The sequence below is a fragment of the Onychostoma macrolepis genome, chromosome 15, assembly GCF_012432095.1.
Source record: "Onychostoma macrolepis isolate SWU-2019 chromosome 15, ASM1243209v1, whole genome shotgun sequence".
Taxonomy (NCBI): Eukaryota; Metazoa; Chordata; class Actinopteri; order Cypriniformes; family Cyprinidae; genus Onychostoma; species Onychostoma macrolepis.
The window spans coordinates 5,607,052-5,614,207 of NC_081169.1; the positions used below are offsets into that span (position 1 = coordinate 5,607,052).

Consider the following 7,156-nt stretch of genomic DNA (forward strand, 5'->3'; position numbering starts at 1 on the left):
CCACTTAGACTTATGCTCTCCTATACTCACATAATAACCTCTCCCTAATATAGTGTAATATCTCATTTGTATTCCCTACCACTAGATGGCAGACATGTAGTACTTCGATTCTAGACCAAAATTGTTTGAGGAAATAGCAGAGCAAGTGAGCTATCCTGTCTTTGATGCGGAAGCAGTTTAGTTCATAGCGTCTGAGTAAATTGTGAGATTTGTGAGAGAAAATCGGCAAATGGCTAATAAAAAGTTGTACCGTGAGGATGTGTTGCAAATGTTATTCGCCTATTCTGACTCTGAAGGGGAATATTTGCCTTTTGGAAATGATGACCGCTCGTCTAATGGTCGCGCTTCTCTCGGTACATCTTTGCATGCGCGATGGCGCCGCCGTAAAAAGGCGAAAGTGTTCACGAAGCACCATCAAGTGATCATTTCAAGCCTTTGCCCAACGGGGATGGGGGTGGCAGGGGTGGACGTGGTATTAGTGTCCATAGGAGAGGCTCCGTGTTGCTGATGATCGGCCAGATTGTGTCGTTTGTTCTGATCGCGCGCGCTCAAAGGGCCGCCGGCAGGCAGTACAAGTGTAGTCAGTGTGGGGTAGGTCTGTGCGCTGTGCCATGCAATGAGAGGTACATACTCTCAAGAACTATAAACTGTCATCTAGATACATGATTGGGCAGATAGCTGGTCAACTGATCAAAAAATAGGCACATGTATTTTACTATGGCACAGTAATATAATAATAATTTACTACTTTCTCCTGTTTTACTGTTGATTTTCTCTTTTCCTGATCATTTGGAATGAGGATACAAAGACAAAAAAAAAAAACCTGCTAATAAGTTCAAACATCCATTAAATATCTATTATTTCCTGAATATTACTGATGAACTGATCAAAAAGTAGGCTACTGTTCACATGTGTTTTACTACTATATAGTAATATAGTAATAATTTAGTACTCTCTCCTGTTTTATTGTTGGTTTCCTCTTTTCTGATCATTTGGAATCAGGATAAATGGACAAAAAACAAACAAACATGCAAATAAGTTCAAATATCCATTCATCAATTTCCTGAATATTATGAAATTCAAGAAGGCCCTGATGACATCATAATATGCACATTAGATGAGTATATTTACACCCCACGTAAACTTTAGGTCACGCCCAACATTTTTCTAATTTACAGTAGATCTCTATCTTTAAGCCCTTTCAAGCCACAAGCTTTTGGAATCTTGATGTCAAAATCCAGCATTTTTCCAAAAAAAACCCTGGCACTTAAAAGATAAAGATACAAATTAAAATTTTAATAATATATTAATACATTTTGGACTTAATATTAATTATCATTAATAAATGGTATATAATTATTGTTCATGTTAACTAATAGTTAAATAATATAGTTTTTTAACATTGGTTAATTCACAACTAACAAAGTATGAACAATATATTTTTACTTTATTTGTGTTAGTAAAAATTGTTCATGTTAGTTCATGGAAAAGTAAATCGTAAAAAAATGCTTATAAATCATTAAAGATTTTGATAAAACTTTACAATAATTGTTAACATTAGTAAATCCATTAACTAACATGAACTAACAATGGACAATATATTTTACAGCATTTATTAATGTTTGTTGATGTTAGTTAATAAAAATGTTCATGTTAATTCACAGTGCATTAACTTATGTTAACAGATAAAACTTTAAATTTTAATGTTTTAGTTTTGAACTTAATATTAACTAACATTAATAAATGCTATATAATTATTGTTCATGCTAATTAATATACTTAATGTTAATAACTGAAACCTTATTGTAAAGTGTTACATAAGTTTTATATATTGTTCTCTGTGTGTGTGTGTGTGTGTGTGTGTGTGTGTGTGTGTGTGTGTTTGACAGTCTTGATGGTTTGGATTAACCTTTTAATTGCTGTATCACTTAACACCAGACTGCCAGAGGGTTACTGTAAATGCATGTGCCCGCTGGGCACAGTTTTCCTGATGCCACTGGGGTGGTATTTGCACTGACAGCTTGGGCCCGCCATCGCTGCTTGCAGCTATATTTTCTTTTGTTCTCACTCCATAAACAACTGGGTTGAAACAACTTGAAAAAAATAAGTACATTGTGCTCACAAACACACGACTGTTAGTAGAAAAATTGATTCTTATTCTGTATGACTTGAATGCAATCAGAGCAAAAATCGAACTACCTCATCACAATTAAGTGAGTAATGTACGTGTTTATAGCCTTCATTTGGGCCATACCAAATCTAAACACAGAGGCAAAAATCACAACATATGAAGCAGCAATAAGAATACAATCAGCAGTTGGTATCAGGAAAGCAGTTGAAAGTCCTACAATGTTATTAATAGTTATATCTCCACATGCTAACTGAACCAATGCCATGTACTCACAAAAACAGTGATCAATGACTTTTGTTACACAAAATGTCCATTTCTTATTACTGGCACAACAACAAACAAACTTTACAAAGTTAGGGATTTCCATGTATTTATGATAGTAAAGATGTCTGCATATGGCAAAGTAATGATCCAGTGCCATCCACAAAAGCAAAGTAGTTTGAAATGCTCCAACAAAGTGAAGGCAAAACATTTGTATCAAACAACCAACTAGGGATATCCTAAACCCAGTTGAATAAAAAGTTAAAAAGCATATTAGGTACAAAAAGTATAGGCAAGAGCAAGTCTACAACAGCCATCAACCCTATTAGTACATACATAGGAGAATGCAGAGACTTTTGAGATATAATTAAGAATATAAGAATAGAATTTGCTGTAAGAGACAATGGTAACACTTTATAATAAGGTGTCATTTGTTAACATTAGTAAATGTATTAACTAACATGAACAAACAATGAACAATGCATTTATTACACTATTTATTAATCTTTGTTAATGTTAGTTAATGAAAATACAGTTGTTCATTGTTTATTCATGTGCATTAACTAATGTTAACAAACAGAACTTGTGATTTTAATAATGCATTAGTAAATGCTGAAATGAACATTAACTAAGATTAATAAATGCTGTAGAAGTATTGTTCATTCTTAGTTCATGTTTATTAATGTTGTTAACTAATGTTAACTAATGAACCTTATTGTAAAGTGTTACCGAGACAATAAAAACATTAGAAAGAAAAGGATAAAGGAAAAAAGGCCTCCATTCTCCTAGGCTGTAGAAACCATTTAATTTTACATCTGTGAATGAAATAGTTTGCGCAGAAATATTCTGCTGATCAACCCCTTTACAATGTTCTGATAAAAAAAGGTTTAACGCCTTAAGATAAGAGCTAAAACATATTCCCAATAGTACAGTACGCTATGCTACAGTATGATACATTTGATTATTAATTACTCAAGTGCATGTGATTTGGTTTCACCCGTGAATGAAATTTTCATGTATTATCAATATTAAAGGATTAGCATACACTTAGGCTTTACCTTAGTTGTGAGGCCTCTTTGTTATGTGTTGCTGTGAAGAGAAAAAAAAAAAAGTCAAGCTGACATTTACAAGTCAGATGTTCAATAAATATATTGTCATATAAACAGCAGAAACTTCAGATATAACTAGTAAACAAGATATGTGATGTTTAACTTTTTTAGACTGTTCATGCATTATCCTCTGCTTTCCCTATTACATTGTTGAACAGAAATCTGTATCCTTTCCTCATTTCATTTGTTTAATCATTATTTTTTTCTTACGTTTGAATGAAATGAAAGTTTATGAAGTCTCTAAATACACCATGCTGTGTTCCCATAAGTCGGTTAACTATTCCCATAGAGGAATAGAGCTATTTTCCTTTAATTGTATAACAAGATTGCACATATTACTTGTCAAATATGCAACATATACTTTGAAAAAGAGATTAATTTAATTGTGTATTTGTGTAGCAATAGCATGAAAAAAGCGTCACTAAGGGGTCAGAGTTTGTTGTAGGTCAATGTGGGCCTTTTCTATGTTGATAGCAAATATGTAGTTAGACTGACTACATATATTGTTTTGCACATTTTGTACAAAAATAAATAAATAAATAAAAACTTGTGAAGTTACTGAAAATCATCTTCATGACACTTTTAGGTAATTTATGCATTTGCTTATTTTGTTTTCCTAGGTTACGCATTTGCGACAGGTGTACCAAAAGAAAAAAAAAAGAAAAAACACAGTTGTTCCTTTGATTGTCTTTGGTGTTATCAATGTTAAACACTTGAAAAAGTTATGAAAGGCAACTTTTTAAAGACCAAAATTCAGAAAAATATTTGACTGTTTAAATGTGTATATGGTGATATTCCAGCTGTTCATCCATCTATTCTGTTTGTTCTAGGGGTTCTGGAGCCTATCACAGTATCTCTGGCAGGAGAAATGCTGGATGGATGGTCAGTAAATTTGAGTTTTTCTTCTTTCATTTTTCCTTTCATAAATCATAATTACTTTAATTATTTGTACAATTATCACTTTTCTGGAATTATACGTTTTGACTGACAATTAGGAGTGTGAATTAAAAAGGTGATAAACATTGTGTAGCTTTGCCCCCTTGTGACAGTAGTTAGGTAACTTCATCACTCATTACTGGACTTTGTTTGGCTAGACCCATCTCAAGAGTCACATTAAGTAGCCAGTAAACACATTAAGTATCACTCAAGGGGAACAGGCTTAAGATTAGATTGGACCATGAGGCAGAGTTGACATCACCAAGGGTCCAATTATCTTATTTTTGTGTTAATTAGACTCTGACCACTTATCACAAGTGATGTCATACCTGTATACTGAAAAAAACAAAAACAAAACAAACAAAGATTTACATTGCATGACTGCTCAGCTGCTGATTTTGTTTACTTTTCATTTATTCCATAAAATTTAAAAAACACAACAGGTTTAAAAACAATATCTAGATAACAACATTGAAAATCTGTCTATAGTTCACCAAAAATAAACAACAGAATTAATAAAAGGGAGTTTTGATTGTGTACAAGGCATTACTTTTGAAAAGTAATATGACAAATTCAATACATGACAACGATGTGTTGGCACTGGTACTTTAATATCTTTATCCAGTGTGGCACATAGATTCTTCATGACAAGCTTGAAAGCAGTAGCTGGACTTCAGACAGAACGCTTTTTAATATCTGAAGGCATCAGGCCTCAACATTGTGAGTCCTTGAGTATGCAGTGTGCTGATGACTGCTTGTGGCTTATTCCCCAGAAGACCTGCAAAGGCTTACAGTAGACTCTGCCTGTCAATCAACACTCAAAAAAGTTTGAAGTTCCACTCAAAAAGACAGCAACAAATTTCATTTTCACTGAATGGGCTGTAAATTTGATTCATTTTCTAATTTCACAAGTCAGGAGAATAACGTTAGGTTTGGTATATTAATGTGATGTGATATTTTCCTCCTAATTATTTTCATGTTTCCTTTGTATTCCACTATAAGTAAATGAAAAAAAAAAAAAAAGACAAAATATACTGTGCATTTGTGGTCTGCTTGCCCAATTTAATTTACAATATAAACCATTAATAATTCCTTGGAATGCACTAAGAATGTTTCATTTTTCTTCCCAAATCCTCATGTCTCTTTCCAGGTTTGTTCTCACATGAATGCTGTAAAATGTAATTATTACGAAATATAGACATATATCACTATTGTTACGGGGCTGACGAGACGAGAGGCGTGCGGATCCATTCGCAGGCTTTTATTAGGCAGAGACGTGGTCGTACAGGCAGGGTCAAACAATGGCAAACAGGTATAACATGGACAAGACAAAGAGTAGACAAAGACAAGCGTGGGTCGATGATCGGCGAACAGTATCCAAAGGGGCGAGACAGGAGAGGTAGTCAAAACGTCAGCGATAGTCCAGGCAGGGGAAAACACAATCCAACAAAGGCAGGGCTAGGCGAGGCGAGGCAAGACAAGACTAGGGAAACTAACGGAGCTCTGTAGGGCAGCGATAATGCATGCAATACTCGGCAACGAGGGAGAGAATGTCCAGGGTTGAAATAGTGTGTGTGATGCTGTGTGATCAGGTGTGCGTGTGATTAGTGCAATGAGTGATTGGTGACAGCTGTGTGCGTGTGATTGGTGAGATGGCTGATGGGAAATGCAGTCCATGTGATGTGTGGTGTGAAAGTCCATGTGGTGAGCGGGTGACCTCTAGTGGTGAATGAACGGGAGTGCAGACCAGATTCGTGACAACTATAATGATATGTAACACGTCCCCCCAAAGAGCGGCTTCCAGACGCTCCACACAGTCTATAATAAGGAGGGAGGTGGAGCGGAGGCGGAACAGGGGGAGGGATGGAGGGCCAGGTCCTTGTGGCAGCGGAGTGATCTGGGACCGAGGTAGAGCTGGCAGAGCAGGAAACCAGGGCAGAGAGGACGGGACTTGAGCCCACCAGGGCGGAGAGGACGGGACTTGAGCCCACCAGGGCGGAGAGGACGGGACTTGAGCCCACCAGGGCGGAGAGGACGGGACAGGAGCCCACCAGGGCGGAGCCGACGGGACAGGAGCCCACCAGGGCGGAGCCGACGGGACAGGAGCCCACCAGGGCGGAGCCGACGGGACAGGAGCCCACCAGGGCGGAGCAGACGGACCCGAAGACCACCACGGAGGAGCAGATAGAGCAGGAGCCCGCCATGACGGATCAGGAACACACAGCAGAGCCTGGGACCTGGGGAGAACGGAGACACAAGGAGGAGACAGAACATGCACAGACACAAGGACTGAGGCAGGGAACACAGAAAGTTCATTGACGGCCTTCATAGCCGTGACAGGACAGAACGAGAGTTCATTGACGGCCTCCATAGCCGTGACAGGACAGAACGAGAGTTCATTAACGGATACCGCTGACACCTCTGGAGGTTCTGCAGCGGTTGCCGCCACCTCTGGAGGTTCTACAGTGGTAAACACAGGACACAGGGAGAGTTCAGTAATGGTCTCTTTGACCGCAACACAACAGAATGAGAGTTCATTGCTGGGCGCCACCACCATACGAGGAGCTGAAGTGAGCACCGCCGCTTCGAGAGGTTCTGCAGCATGTACCGCCACCTCTGGAGACACTGCAGCAGGCACCATCACTTCAGGGAACACAGCAGTGAGCGCCACTACCTCAGGAGGTTCTGCAGCATCAGCCGCCACCTCTAGAGACACCAT

General features: G+C 38.0%; 1 pseudogene; it reads right to left on the minus strand.

Annotated features, from left to right (window-relative positions):
* Nucleotides 1-1,924: 1,924 nt before the first annotated feature.
* LOC131520870 (olfactory receptor 52K1-like) lies at nucleotides 1,925-7,156 on the minus strand (annotated as a pseudogene).